The following is a 15937-nucleotide window of genomic DNA, read 5'->3' as shown; positions in this document are numbered from 1 at the left end:
TTTCGAAATGTAAGATCTACACGAGCTGAGTTTTGCTCTAAAAACCTCCTAGGCAGACAGGTGAGGCGGCTTAGCAGGTAAAGGTGCTTACCACCAAGCCTGGTGATGTGAGTGGACCGTTGAAACCCATACGGAAATAAAAGCTGTCCTCTGACCACACACATCTACACAATCCACGGAACTTTCAAAACTCACAGACTCAAGTATTATAGAGAGAAGTGATGTTATATGTGCAGTTATTTTGAAATGGGTTGAGGAATGATTTAAAGAAAAGCGAGCCGTGTCTAGATTTGCAAGGACTAGTTAAGATTTTACAGACACAGAAAAAAAAAAAAAAAGGAAGATATAAAGACATGTCAGGCTGGAGAGATGCTCGGTGGTTAAGAGCACTGGCTGCTCTTGCAGAGGACCTGGATTGGGGTTCCAACACCCACATGGTGGCTCACAACTGCCTGGAACTCCAGCTCCATGGGAACTGGTTTCTTCTTTCTCGTTTCCTGGAGTACTACATCTACACAACCCACATACAAACAAGCAGGAATTCTCGTGTGCACACGTTCACACACATGCACGCACGCGCGCGCGCGTGCGCACACACACACACACACACACACACACACACACACACACACACACACACATTAGATAATTAAGTTTCAAAATCACTTAAGGACATGGCATGTTCAGGAAGAGACAGGAGGTCTCAATGAGTGGCCCAGTTGCATGGGGGGGGGGCGGCACCATGACGTGTTAAGCTATGCTTTGTACATCTGTCCCTCCTGACTCACAGGTTTGCTTTCTGATGCTTCAGCTACCTGTACTCCAAAACTGAGAAATGAAAAATGTCATCACAATTCATAAGCTCGAAACAACTTCTATCACAGCCTATGATTTTAAATGTATCTTCTTGTTTCTGCTATTAAGTTAAAATGTATCATAAGTATGAATATACAGAAAAAACGGTGTGTACAATGAAAAGGATGATTTGGTACTGTCTTTGGCTTCAAGTATCTGCTGGGGGCCCTCAGCTAGACTTTATGAAAAGGCACATGAAGATACAGTAAGCAACAGTAAACATGCAGACCTAATAACCAGGTGTTAGAGATGCTGGTGCGGTGGACGGTTAGCAAAGCAGTGATTTAGGGTGTCCTTCCCTACACCCCTCCCACTCTGGGGAGTTCTTTCTCACTTTTCCTAAATAAATCTATGCTCATTCTACTCAAAAAAACAAAAAACAAAAACAAACCTGGGATCTGGATCTAACACAGTGGCTCATGCCTGCTGTCCTGGTTCTTGAGAGCTGAAACAAGTGAAGGAAGAGGATCCCCAGCTCGAGAGTTCAATGCCAGCCTGGGAAGTGATGAGTTAAAAGCAGGTGGAGATGAGGGGGGAAGTGAAAAGAACAGAACAAAAGCTAGGGATATAGGAAAGACCAGAAGGTGAGCGAAAAGTCAAGGAGGCTTCGTGGGAGAGGTGGGAATTGACTTGGGCCCGGAGGATGAGGAAGATGAAGCCAGTGAGGCCAGCTGGGGCTAAGGTGCTGTGGTGCTTCCTGCCCCAGTGAGGCCGCAGGAGCTGGAGAAGCATGACGTCATCTATCTGAGCAGCGTAACCAACAATAGATGTGATTTTAGTGCCCGCTCAGCCAGTAAGCAGAACTACCCCAGATTTTCTGAAAGTTTCAGTATTTCAAGATAGCCAAGTTTATTACGAAGAGCAGAACTCTATTGGCCTTCCAGACCCTTGTTTTATGACTTAGTTGATTTCCTTTATGTTGTGTGGAGGGTGTTGCAATCCGTTAGGGGTTTAAGATCTCTAAGGGACCAATTCAGAATTTAAAAGAAAGAAAGCCCATTCAGCTGAGCGACCTAGGCTGGCCCAAGGAGGAGCAACTCCCGGGTCTCCACCTCATCTGGAAGCATGTGTAGAATCTAGCTTGGAGAGGAGCAGGGACTCCATGGGGAGCATGAACGCTCCAGAAGAGAATGCCCTGGGGTACAAGGCGGCACCCACTGGGGATGAGGGAGGGGCTGCTGGAAAGCGGATTGTGAACGTCCTGTGAACTGCTGGGACCATGAGCAGGTATCAGAGTCTGACAGTCTTGGTTCTCCGTACTGTCCAGCTTCTGTGTGAACTGTTGATAAACGAGACAGAGGTTCACTATGTAGAGAACACACGATCGTCTGTGGGCTTTACAGGGAGTGGGGAGTCGGCCAGTTCACTTATTATATTGGGGGATAATTTCATACCCAGACAAAGATCCAGCCTTTAAGGAGGTATCATCTGCACTTAACAAAAAAATTATATGTAACAGTTTTGGATTTGTGAAAAAAGATTTGATCATTCTAAAGAAGTTAGCTGAGGAACAGAAGATCCTAAAGGGATATTTTTGTTGGGAGAGATTTTTATAAGTTTATATGATTTCCTGTGTTTAAAAAAAAAAAATCAAAGCTGGTGTTTCACAGTGCTTGATTTCTTTCCCTTGAGAGCCAGGAGAATTTTTGTTGGAACAGTTGCCCGGGTTGCCAGGGAAAGCCTCAACCATCAAGAAGACCACTTGCCAGGAACTTGGCCATGTCAAACAAATGGTCAGCTTTTATTCTGACACTTCTTGAAGAATTTGATTGAAACTATATATGTCCAGATAACACTCAGCAAAGTGCCCTTCTTACATTTGTTTCAAGATATATTTGGAAACAAGAGAGATGACCTTGGGCTCAGCTGCTTTTCCAATTTTGGACTTTGCTCCGGGTCTACTGAACGATACTCCCCAACACAGCAAATTCACCGAATGGAAAAACATTTTCGTTACGCCGTGCCATAAGTCCTGGGATGGAGGACATTTCCCCCCAGCAATATGTTCTGCCTTTAAAGGAGGGCTATATTTAGCCACAAACTCTATATTAGCTTTCTAACCATCTACTTCAAAATACAGTCAGGCGCACATTCGCTTCTCATCAGAGAGCTTTTCTGTAATCTAAATTGAGCTGTCCTTGGTTTTTAAAATCTTTTCGCTTTTTCTAAGAAATGAAAGACAGACAACCTTAACCCTTTGCCTTTGCTTCTTGGCATTCAAAATTTGGTTTGAAGCCAGAGTTCACTGCAGCTTGATGTGAGGTCTAAAAGAAGATTTGGGCGGTACCAGTGTTCCCTTCTGAGGTTGGTACCACCTGTCCCAGATGACGGTAGAAGTCCTACTGGTCCAGCCTCCAGTCTGAATGCCAAAGTTAGCTTCCAGCTGTATCTATACCATGGAGGTGGGTGGTGTATACCGTCATGATGGTGACATCCTTTCAGATGCTACTTTGCATATTCCAAAGGCAATTCCGTTTTTAGTTTGTTGTCTTGGCCTTTAAAAAATTTTTTAGACTTAATTATTTTTTTATTTTATGTGTTTTAGTATTTTGCGTGCATGTGTGTCTGTGTATCACATCTGTGTCTGGTGCCTACAGTGGTCAGATGAGATTGTTGGATCCCCTGGTACTGGGGACTGTAAACCTCCATGTGGGCTCTGGGAACTGAACCCGGGTCCTCTACAAGAGCAGTCAGTGCTCTTAACCACGGAGCCATTTCTCCAGGACCCCCATCGTGGTTTTATTCCATGATGTAGACAGCCTCCTTGATAAGGTGTATGTACTTTTAAGCAAATAAGAATTACGGTTTGATTATTGTTTAATCGTACTTAGCGGATCACCAGGGATAGTACCATCTATTTTCATATGGTTTCCCAATGTGATACAGGCAAGCAGAGCATTTACCGAGACGGTTCTGTTGTGAGCAACAGTCTCCAGCACATACATTCATTTCCACTAAGATGCTGTGTACACCCTTACCACACGTGGAAATAAAGGCGCCACACTGTAATACTTTAAGGATAACTCGTGCTTAGCAATTCCTTGTTGTTTGCTTTGGGAATCAAGCTTTACGTCAATTGTTAGCCACAAGGTAAATGATCTCGACCGGATATAAAGTCGACACAAAACTCATACCTAAGATATTTTTAAAGATGACGCTTGCCGTCTGAGGACGGGCTCATCTGAAATGTTTAATTATTACAGATGGTTACGCCAACATTACTTGGTAATTTCCTAACTAAAGCTGAAAACATTTCTTTAATCCTTTACTCCTTTATAAAAACAGGCTCTGCATGATGGCAGCCCTGTGTACATTTCCATTATTGTGTTGATGTTGAACCGGGGCAGTTGCTGAAGTCACTACACTGACCCGATTAAGCAAATAAAGGCTCGTGGTGCCCAAGCTGATTGATTTGTACAGGGTGAGCAGTAAAGTTTGCTTGTCCTGGTTCGAGAGACTTCTCCGGTTGCGTAACTTTTGAACTGTGATTTTAGCGATATGGAAAAGAAAATAAAGAGATGGTCTACAAAATGTTCCCAAGATCTGGAGTGCTTAAAGGAAAATTTTCATAAAGAGAATGCCCCCAGAGGAGGGGTAAAATTTAATCTTCAGTAAGAAAAATGTGAATTTGCCAAAAGTTTTCAGAAAACATTGTTTTCAAAAATATGTATTTTCTCACCCAACCCAGGGCCTCACATCTGCTAAGCAAGTGCTCTATCTACGGTGTGAGCCACATCCCCAGTCTTTCTCATCCTTTCTCCAAAAAACGAACACAGGGCTGAGAATGTGGCTCACTCGTGGGGTGCTTGTTCTGCATGAGCAGGGCCTGGGTTCCATCCCCAGGAATGAAATCAACAAAAACACACAACTTTAAGCCTAAGACTTAGAACATGCCCGGGTAGTTTGCGCTTGTGAAGCTCGTCCGTTTCCAGAGCCCTTTTCTCCAGCTCTCCTCTGTCTTCAGATTCTCTTGGCCAAGTAGGTATTCTCAGTCTTCAGCAAGTACTTGTGGCTTGAGAATAAGCCCCTCCCTCTCTGTCACCCTTCTTCCGGTGGGAGATTTGAGAAAGCAGGTATTAGCGTGGATCTCTCAACTCTTTTTTTTTTTTTTTTTTTTTTTTTTTTTTTTTTTTTTTGGTTTTTCGAGACAGGGTTTCTCTGTGTAGCTTTGCGCCTTTCCTGGAACTCACTTGGTAGCCCAGGCTGGCCTCGAACTCACAGAGATCCGCCTGGCTGTGCCTCCCGAGTGCTGGGATTAAAGGCGTGCACCACCACCGCCCAGCTCTCTCAACTCTTAATCTGCGTCTCCCAGAGATGGAACCCACCCAGTCGTCTGCAGACTGATGGAGAATCTGGTTCGCCTAAACATTCAAAGCCCTGCCTAATCGATGGTTTCTGAAACCAAACTTTCTTTTAGATTGACGTGTTTTGTTTTATGTGTATGAGTGTTTTACTTGCATATGTGTGCATCGTGTGTGTGTGTCTGCTGGTGCCTTCAGAGGTCAGAAGCGGGTGTTGAGTGGTTGTGAGCTGCCATGACTGGGTGCTGGGAGCCAGAACCAGGTCCTCTGGAAGAGAAGCACATACTATTTCTACAGCCCAAATGGTTCTTTTTCTTTTCCTCATCATGCCTGTATATCTTATCTCAATCTTTCGATACAAAGTCCACATTTGTTTATTTAAGGAGGCAGACATAGCTTGTTCATTTAAAAATCTTATTTTTTCTGGCCCTTTCCATCTTTTTTCTTTAATTGTTTGGGTGGATTCAGGTGTGGTCATGTGGGGGGGGTACACATGAGTGTTAAGTGTACCCACTCCTCTGCATCTGAGTTGAGGCTGGAAGTCAACTTTGGATGTTTCCTTGGGTACCGTCTACCTAATTTTTTGAAGTAGGGTTTTTTTTGGGGGGGTGGGGCGGGAAGGGTTGAGACATGGTTTCTCCGTGTAACAGCCTTGGCTGTCCTGGAACTCTCTCTGTAGCCCAGGCTGGCCCTGAACTCACAGAGATCCGACTGCCTCTACCTCCCTAAGTGTTGAGAAACCCTGTCTCAAAAACCAAAAAACAAACAAAAAAAAGAGATGTTTTCTATTTTTAAAAACATAGAAGCCATATATGGTGGTGTGTAGCAGAGATGATAACTCAGAAGTCACACGGTGTGTGTAGGAGACAGTGAGTGGCTGTTCCCAGAGTTCACCTTCTGTCCCCTCCTGAATACCTATCCTTTTATATTTGTCTTGCATCAAGTACTTTGGGGAAATGGTTACATTGTGGAGTCAATGTGACAATTTCTTTTTTTTTAATCTCAGCAAGATTTTGTGTGTTACTCAAGATGGATTCTGTGACCTTTTAGGTTTATTGAAAGAGGAAAGTATATATAAGATCAGTTCCAGGGGCTGGAGAGATGACTCAGCCGTTAAGAGCACTGGCTGTTCTTCCAGAGGACCTGGGTTCAATTCCCAGCACCTACATGGAAGCTCACAACTATAACTCTAGTTTCAGGGGATCTGATGCCCTCACAGACATACAGGCAGGCAAAACACCAATGCACATAAAATAAACCAATAAAATATTTAAAAAGAACAGTTCAAATAATACATCTGAATTACAGTAAGAAAGCGTCTACTCTCAAGTCTGAAAGAAGACATCTTACCAAGTTATGAATCCTCCCCAGATTCAAATCTACTAAAAGAGAATTTTTTTTTATGGAAGCATCACATAGACCTGAGTGTGGTGGTATTCACCTATAACCCCAGAACCTCAGAGACTGAGGCAGGAGGATCGATGGACTCAGCTTCTAGTCCTGCCTGGGCTATGGAAGGCCAGTCAGATTGCATAGGGAGAATTTGTCAAAAATGACCTTGGGGTGGGAGCTGGAGACATGGTTCTTGCAGAGGATCTGAGTTTGGTTCCCAGAAGGCACATCAGGTGGCTTACTGCTGCATGGACTCCAGTCTCAGGGCATCTGATGGCCTTTGGCCTCCAGGGGCTCCAGCACACTCTTGGTGCGTATTACCTCAGGAAAGCACAGGCACACGTAAGTATTTTTTTTTTAATCTTGATGCAAGTGGAAACATTTCTCATTCCTCTTTAGTGCAATACCATGAAAACAACAGGCTGGCACACGAGCTTTTCCCTTTTTTCCATTTGTAACCCCCAGAATTGCATAATCAGGCAGGAATCAGGAAGTAAAAACAATCACAAAATTAAACTAAGCGGCCTGTTTCCATAACTCCATCACGAGTTAAAAAAAATATATTTAAGAAGATAAACATATCAGCAGGTTCATCACACTTAAGAATTCTTTCCACGGCAGTCACAATGACAAGTGAAGTCACTACTCAGGCTTTTAACTCAGGGCTGTACTTGACATCTTTTTAAAAATGTGGCAGATGCCGGGCGGTGGTGGCGCACGCCTTTAATCCCAGCACTCGGGAGGCAGAGCCAGGAGGATCTCTGTGAGTTCGAGGCCAGCCTGGGCTACCAAGTGAGCTCCAGGAAAGGCGCAAAACTACGCAGAGAAACCCTGTCTCGAAAAACCAAAAAAAAAAAATAAATAAAAAAAAAAATAAATAAAAAAAAAAATAAATAAAAATGTGGCAGAAACAAAATATCCCAGGCTGGCCTCAAACTCTACCTCCCAAGTGCTGAGATGATGAGCCCGGGGCTCGGCATCTCCCCTGTCCTTCCCTGTCCACCGCAGCAGCGTCCGCACGTCAACCCTGCAAACCCCGAGATCTGTCCAGCAGCGATTGCCCGCTCTCCTTCGCTGCTGGCACCTACCCTGCTGGTTTCTGTCATTGACCGCAGGCGCCTTGCCGCTGGCATCGCGTGTCTTTTCCTTCTCTCGACATCCTCCGGGTTCATCCGCGTTCCTCCGTGAGGCCGGACACTGTTCTTTCCCACCTGCCCTCTCTGGGGCTGTTCTATCCGCAAACTCCTTTACGATCAAGCCTGGCGCTCCGAAAGTAAACGTTCTGAAGATCGTATCTATCCTAGCGCCCCAGCGTGTAATTAAGTTATGGAAAAAAACGAATCAAGAGGCACATTCGGTTCTCTAAAATGCCCAGAAATCAAGAGAGGCTTATAAAGTGACTGCACAATGTAGAACTTCCTCATCTCACAGCCATCAGGCCTGAGCAGCCTTTGGGTGCCCCCCCCCCCCCCCAGAGTAAAGGCTTCCCGGCTTTCTGCACGGTGCTGGGCCTACTCAACCGGTTTCGGAGGCTCCTGGGCTCTGGCCCCGGGCGCCCTCCCTTCTGCAAGGAGCCCCATGCCCAGTAGCAATCGCTCCTGCTTTTCCCAGTTTCCCCCCAGTATTAAGCAACCCCTAACATACCTTCTGTCTGTATAGATCGGCCTACCCTGAACATTTAAATACTAGAACTATACGAGGTATGTGTGTTAGTGCAGGTGTGCACATGCCTCGGTGTGTGTTTGGAGGTTAGGGTAGCTGTGTGCGGTCAGTTCTCTCCTTCCTCCACTGAAACTCAGGTCTTCAAGCCTCTTGACCAATTTGTTATTTTATTTTATTCTTGGAGACACGGTCTCACTATGTAGCCCTGGCTGGCCTTCAGCTCACCAAGACCCTCCTGCCTGTGCCTCCTGATTAATCCTGTGCTGGGATTAAAGGTGTGCGCCACCATGCCTGGCCCCTTAGCTACTTTGAAGTATCCATTTCAGGGAAGTACATGGGCTTTGTTGTGCGAGCCAGACCTCTTCCCCTCTTGTAGAAACTGTGTAGCCATTGGATAATCAATCCCGCCCTCCCCACCCCCCTTCTTCTCTTCTGGCTGTGTAAGCGTGGTTGCTCTAGGTACCTGCCCTGAGTGTGCTCTCATAGCATCTGCTCTTTTCCGAATGGCTTATTGCACTTAGCGGGTTGCCCTCCAGAACATCTATGTCACGCATGCTCTAGGACGTGCCAGGGTTTCCTTCCCGGCCCTTCCATGGGTCGAACGTGCCTTTGAGTGGTTTCACTAGAGCTTGTCTCTCCGGGGCAAATGACAGGCAGTTAAGTTGTTGCTATTTTTTGACCATCCATGAAGAGCGTTGCTGGGAACACTCAGTCTGTGCGGCTGTTTTCAGTTCTCTTGAGTCTGTGCTCCGGGTGGGGCATTTGAGTCATATGATAACTCTGTGTTCAACTTCTCCAAGAATTGAGACCTGTTTTCAAAGCCACCCTCTCACCAGGGAAGCATTGTATAAAGATTGCCATTTCTGCACATTGTTGCCGGGCATGCCTTGTGTTTTGTTTATGTTTGTTTGGTGGTGGTTGTGGGGGGTGATGTTTTGACTTGAGTTTCTGGTTTTTTGTTTTGTTTTGTTTTGAAACAAGGTCTCATTTCATGCTGGTTAGCTTTGAACTGACCTTGGATGCTGGATCTTCCTGCCTCTACCTTCCCATCACAGGCTTGGGCCACCAACCCAGGCTGCCAGCACTTGTTAGTTTATTTTTCTTGCCCAGGCTAGAACCCGCAGAACAATGTCAAACAGAAGCTTTGAGCTTGGGGATCTTTGCTCATCTTTCCCCATTAACTCTGATGTATGCCCAGCGTGTTTGGTAGACATCTTGTCTCAGACTGAGAAGCTCCCTTCTATTCCTTGGGTGTCCCTCTCCTAAAAGGGTGTGTTGTGTTTTTTCTGCATCTATTGAGATTGGGTCTTGTTGTCATTTATTCTGTTTTTGTGTGTGTGCATGTGTGGGGTGTGTGTGTGTGTGTAGTCATATATATATATATATATATATATATATATATATATATATATATATATATATTACATACATCGATTACTGATTTCCACCTCTGCCCGGTGAGACTCAGTCTAGTTCTCCCCACTCTGAGCCCTTAAGGGTGGGTGGCACCTGACAGAACTTTGCACATCCACGTGTACACAGCAGCCCCCTGGGGTGACTGGTACCCGTGTAAATACTTATGACCCACAGTGCCACTTGAAATGAAGTCATTCCATTCTCTTGCTTTTGCAGGAAACAAAGGGGCGTCCTTTCGTGAGAGTCAGAAGTGAGCGTGTCCCCGAAGGGCCGGTCTCTGTGAAAGGTCAGCAGCCTGGTGGCCTTGAGCTGGCCCGCTCCGCCTCTGTGCCCGGCTGTGGCGCTGGTTGCTCCGGTAGCAGAAGCCTGGGCAGCCATTCACTCTTAGGCAGCGCAGTCCTTGGCAATGACTCTGGGGAGTCGATTAGCATTGCTCCTGAAGTGAGAGTCCAGGATCTCTCAAAAGAATAGTAGAGAAGGAAAAGCCAGGAGATGCTGAGAGAGAAAGGGGGGGTCCATCGACAGAGGTGGGGCGCTCTCTGTGGGCTTGTGTACAGAGCACACATGCCTTGACCTGACGGTAGTTTAGTGCATCAACCCTTCTCCCCTGACTACCTTCCAAACACACACACACACACACACACACACACACACACACACACACACACAGCAATGTAGAGCCCTCCCAAGTCTGGAAAATCTTTTCTGCTGGGTCATCAGTTGCCTGCTTTGTAATGACAGGCTTAATGATTTTTTTATAACTCTGAATTCCACGGGGACCACCTACCCAGAGGCCACACCCCACTGACCTGTACAACCAAAGCCCGAAAACCAAGCCTGAGAAGCCGGGCCGGGCCTGAGGAGCTGGGCGAGCTGCCTTCTTCTGCTCTGGCCCAGTCTGACTTTGCTGTGTGTCTCTGGCCATGCTGCTCACCCTCTCCATAACTCAGGGCTCCAAATTCTAAAACAGGCCTGATGGTTCTCGTCTCCTAGCAATGTAGGGAGAACAAAGTAAATTATGGTCTTCAAGGGCTTACGCAGCCGGGAGACGGGGGCTCCAGAAATCCGGTGTTTTTCCTCTTGCTTGGGTTGAGATGGTGAGGGTTTTATGGGCTCTCTTATGCAAGTCCTTAGGAGGCATTTAATCAGAGAACAGACTGGGGAGAAGGCGAGCCTGCTTACAAAGGAGAGGGGCCTGGGAGAGTCTCCCTTCCATGGCTCCTTCCAGAAAGCCGGGCCGAATCCGCAGTGACTCCTGGCTGGCAGCCTGCAGCGGAGGTGGAGCTGATTAGGTGACTTGTTTTGCTAACTTTGGTGTCCCTTTCCAGGCCGATCTTTTTTTTTTTCTGGGTCACTAGTTGGATGGGTCACAAGTTATGGGAGAAAAGACAACATCCCGCTGCCGAAGGCTGGCAGCTGGACAGTCTATTGACCAGCCTGCCCTGGCAGCAGGTGAGAGGAGAGCCGTGCGGAGGTGGGGAGGGGGGGAGGAAGAAAGAGCGTGGCCTTTTTATTACTACGGTAGGTCACTATTAAACCATGATTGGCCAGATCCGGTCCCTGTGGGCCTGCCCTCTGGGAGACAAGGTAGAGGGCAAGTTTCAGCTTCCCAGTCTGTCCCCGTCCCCCCCCCCTCCCCCCCCCCCCGTGGTCCTGGAGTATCAGGTGCTGAAGAATGGACTCTGGGTTTCTTGTCTTCACCAGAGTGCCTCGGGTTGGGCTTTGAACACTGTAGTTTTCTCCTGATGCTGCTGTACAAATTACATCAAACTCCATAGCCTGACACATACTACATTTCTAAGGCCAGAAAATCCAAAGTGGTCTTACCAGCCAAGAGTCAAGGTGTCTGCTTGGCTGTGTTTCTTCTCGGGGCTCCGAAGGGCATCCGTCTTGCTTTTCTAGCTTCCAGAAGCTATCACATTCTTGAGGTCCCTTCCTCTGTCCTCAGAATACAAGGATTCCTCCCTGACTTGGGGCCTCCTGCCTTGGCCATGTGATGAGTCACGATGAGGTTTGGCCAGAGCCTGTTCTATCCTTTGTTCTCCGTCCAGTATTTCTTCCCTGTACTTCTCCTTCTCGAACTTTCTATTTTGCTTTGTTTTTACCTGTATGGGTCTCAGTGTAACTCCAGGCCAGCCTCGAAGTGGTGTTCCTCCTTCCCAAGATTACAGGCATGTGTCCCCACACTCAGCTTCCTTCATAGTCCCTCCAAGGAACTTCCTGGGGATGGGAGATCATGTCAGGGAAGAAGCCTCAGGACAAGTCCATAGATTCTTAGTCTTGGGAACTTTTCCCTAGAACAGAGAAGCATCTGAGGATGGGGTACCTGTGGTCACTGGAAAGGCAAACCGTCCAGGAGTGTGAAGAAGAGGAACCCAGTGTGTGGGGGCTGTAAGAGACACAAGAATAAGGGCGCAAACGGCTCACACGCTGATGTGACCTAGGCGTGTACTGGACGGCCTTCCCCTCCGCCTTGACTGCAAGGGTGACGTCACCAGAGCACCACCGCGCTTCCCATGCCTTCATGCTCTTATTTTTAGTTTGGGGTATTTTCTATTGTTTGAAGGTTGCCTTGCCACCCAAAGTTTGCCTGGAGGCTTTAAACAATATAGAGTTTCTTCGGGGAGCAGCAACAGTAACCAAGTAGCCAAGAGAGACCGAATATAAACTTTTAAGTCTTATTTTCTCAGAGTTTTGTGCACCAGCGATGGCTTACACAGAGGAGCGCGCGCGCGCGCGCGCGCGCGCGCGCGCGCGCGCACGGGCCCCCAGCTCGCCTCTCCTGGGGGAGCGTGCGCGCGCACGGGCCCCCAGCTCGCCTCTCCTGGGGGAGGGCCGAAGGGTGGCTGGTGGAACACTGTGCGTTCTTATCGTCTGTACTAGCGCGGTAGAAAAACAAAACATCTGCTATTAATACACCCCAGTCCTCCAGCGCATGGGCTGGATTTGATTATTTGTGAAAGGGGAGAGATGCCCCCCTCTGACCTTCCAGAGCTCTCCTGCCAGCCGAGACAGAGCTGCCAGAGGCGGTACCCTCCATGATAGGAAGGGGATGGGAACCAGGGCCTAGCTTTGGACAGGAAAGAGGAGCCTTCAGACCTCTCCTGAGAGAAGTGTGTGGTTTGCTGGGGTCGATGTGTCTGAAGCTGTGCAGCTTCATTCAGAATTAAGAAAGAGCCGGGCAGTGGTGGTGGCGCACGCCTTTAATCCCAGCACTCGGGAGGCAGAGCCAGGCGGATCTCTGTGAGTTCGAGGCCAGCCTGGGCTACCAAGTGAGTCCCAGGAAAGGTGCAAAGCTACACAGAGAAACCCTGTCTCGAAAAAACCAAAAAAAAGAAAGAAAGAAAGAAAGAAAGAAAGAAAGAAAGAAAGAAAGAAAGAAAGAAAGAAAGAAAGAAAGAAAGAAAGAAAGAAAGAAAGAAAAAAAAAAAAAAACAGGCTCCCGCAGAAAGCTAGACAGGGAAGAGCCAGAGAACCCCACCTCCCCAGCAGACAGGCATCATCACCACGGCCATGTTTGTGTCCAGCTCCAGGAACCAGAGACCCAGGCAGCCTCACCAGGATCCTCAACCGAACTTACTTCCTTGGCAGTGAGCAAGGCCAAAAAGAGGACCGAGCTGGTCAAGAATGCTGTGCAGAACAGATGCAAGGTCCCCTCAGCCCTCACTCCTCCCAGTGACAGCGTCCAGGCTGGCAAGGGCTGCCACGATGACTGGTTAATGATCAGCCTTCAGCTGGCACAGAGCCAGAGGGCAGGGATCTGGTGTGGGGGCAGGAGCACACGCACCTAGACCCGTCCTCCCTTCTGTGACGCCGCAGAAGTTCGTTCCACGGTGCCCTAACTGCCTGAAGCAGTCTCTGCTTGTCACCCGCCAGAGTCAGGCTGCTGCCTCAGGCTCAGAGAACATTTGACCAGCCAGGAGCTCCCCGGCAGACACTAGAAGAACAGGGCAGTGCTAGCGGGGCCCAGCCCTCTCCAAGAGCAAACAGGACAAAGGTCGCTGTACTCACAGCCGCCTCTCCCATCCTGCCTGGCTCCGGTGCCACATGCCTCAGGTTGTCCCCGGCATTGCCACACCAGGTAGAAACGTCGCCCGTTGCTCGCCCCAGATCTCATTCCCCAGTGGGACGCGGTGCCGTCCTTAGTGGAAGCGATGGCGTCCAATCATCTTAAAACGGGGAAGCCGTCCTGTCTGGACACGTTTAGTTGGGGAGCCACACTTATGTGGGAGTATGTACGAGAGGGAAGAGTCCTTAAGGAAAGCCTGTGCTCTGGCCTGCCAGCAAAAGTAGCTCTCTGTGGGAACAGGGCTCCCTGGGCACTCTTGAACTGACTGACAGTCTTCCATTGCCATCCAAGCTTGGCTTTGTCTCTCCTCCCGCAGGTCCAAGTATCCACTGGGCCTCTCTCTGAGAATTCAAATAAGTTGGAGGCCACAGAGTCTGCCAGGAGTAGGCAGGCCTGGCACTCGTTAGCCGGAGACGGAGCAAGAGAGAGCAGGCTTCGGCATTATGAATCGCCGAGGTCCTGGCCCACAGCCTTCTCGCTGGGATGGGGTGGGTATAGGGAGAGCGGTTGCTGTTTCTTCTTTGTCTGAGGATGGCCTTCAGCCCCTGAAATGGTGGGCATCTGGCCACGAGTACTCACCAGAGACTACACAGCGCACACCGTGTGAATTCTCTCTTTGTTTGGTGGTGGTTTTGTTTGTGTTTGTGCTTTGGGGACAGGGTCTCATGGAGCCCAGGCTGGCCTCAAACTCACTATGTAGCGCCCAGGTTGAACTTGAACTCCTGGTCTTCCTGTCTCCATCTCCCGAGTGTTGGGATTACGGATGTGTCCCATCATGCCGAGGGTGTCACCTTGTTTAACTTCCCCCCGGATGCCTATGAGGTAGGCACAGCACTGACCCACTCAGTAGTGAGGACGGAGGCGGCTCAGAGAAGTTCATCGGTTGTGTGTGAGCGCGTGCACCCTGCAAGGTCAGGAGGGAAGAATTGGAGGACAAGTCTCACTGAGGGCCATGGTCGTGCACAGGCTCCTTAGAAGCCACGGCTCCTGATTTCCTGATTTACGCTCCTCGACGCTGTCTGAGGAAGTTGTTTAGCTTCCGAGGTGATAGATGAGGGGCGGGTCTCCTGTTTGCAGAGCGTAGGTTGGAGGATAAGTCAGGACAGTTTCTCTCCTCTGGTCCCCGATGGCTGGGGCCGTGTTTACATCATCCTTTTGAGGGCACTGGTACCAGCACAGCCACTGGAAGCTCTCCCTTCCTCCAGCCACCCTCCCCGTGGAGAGAAGCCAGATGGGAGCGTTTCCCATCCATTTCCCTTGACACAGCCGGTACCTGCTAGAAACCCAAGACCCAGTTGAAGCCTGGCTCAGGCATGTTTCTGTAGACGCAGACACCTCCTGTGGCCACACCACCTCAGGCACAGGGGTGCCGTGCATCTCTGATGACACACACACACACACACACACACACACACACACACACACACACACACACGGAGCCAGCTGACTGAAACACTTACTCTACAGATTGGGATGGGCGCAGCAGCTGGATGGGAGAGTGGGAGAGGATGCCTGGGGCTGGAGCAGCATTTGTGTTCAGGGCTTTTTCTTTAAAAGTCTCTTAGAGCCAGGCGTTGGTGGCGCACGCCTTTAATCCCAGCACTCGGGAGGCAGAGCCAGGCGGATCTCTGTGAGTTCGAGGCCAGCCTGGGCTACCAAGTGAGTTCCAGGAAAGGCGCAAAGCTACACAGAGAAACCCTGTCTCGAAAAACCAAAAAAAAAAAAAAAAAAAAAAAAAAAGTCTCTTAGAGATGGGGGGGGGGGCAGGACGGCTTCAGTGTTTTTACAGATGGGGAAGAGCCTCCCTCACGTGCAGCAATGAAAGGATAATATCAGCACCTCATCCCTGACAGTGAGTGTGCCACCAGCTAGCTGCCCCAGAGCCACTTAGGGTGCACTTGTCCCTTCTGTGGAGGACCCTGGTTCCCCTAGCTGTCCCCAGGAGCCACAAGACCACAGTCCAATGCCCCAGCTGTCAGCCTCACCCACACTGCTCCTGAATTATACTCACTGGCCGTGGGCCCCAGCTCTCCTGTTCCTGTGCCCCGACGTCCTCTGGTTAATAAGCAGCTCAAATAAAGACACCGAGGACTCTTTGGAGAGGCAGAGAAAGTCTGCGGCTCCCTGAGTGCAGGCCAGGGAGCCCTGGACTCAGCCCAGGATCTTGGGGGCCCGTTTGTGTTCTCTGCCCTTTGTAGCCTGCCTTGTGGGCTGCAGAGGATCCCCACCCAAAAGCCACAGT

General features: G+C 48.9%; 1 long non-coding RNA gene across 7 annotated transcripts; it reads right to left on the bottom strand.

Annotated features, from left to right (window-relative positions):
• Positions 1-7442: 7442 nt before the first annotated feature.
• LOC121825338 (uncharacterized) lies at positions 7443-15201 on the bottom strand. Of its 7 annotated transcripts, none has more exons than XR_013047487.1 (3): positions 13207-13392; positions 11953-12015; positions 7443-11846 (listed from the first exon to the last, which is right to left on the bottom strand). It is a non-coding gene; the product is annotated as an uncharacterized LOC121825338 (long non-coding RNA). The 7 variants fall into 7 exon arrangements; XR_006067508.2 differs by lacking the exon at positions 11953-12015 and having other exon boundaries at positions 7443-10062; positions 10436-11920; positions 13207-13391; XR_013047486.1 differs by lacking the exons at positions 11953-12015; positions 13207-13392 and adding an exon at positions 13638-15201 and having other exon boundaries at positions 7443-11920.
• Positions 15202-15937: the final 736 nt, after the last annotated feature.

The sequence above is a fragment of the Peromyscus maniculatus genome, chromosome 23 (assembly GCF_049852395.1).
Source record: "Peromyscus maniculatus bairdii isolate BWxNUB_F1_BW_parent chromosome 23, HU_Pman_BW_mat_3.1, whole genome shotgun sequence".
Classification (NCBI taxonomy): domain Eukaryota; kingdom Metazoa; phylum Chordata; class Mammalia; order Rodentia; family Cricetidae; genus Peromyscus; species Peromyscus maniculatus.
This window is presented reverse-complemented; position numbering and strand designations above follow the sequence as displayed.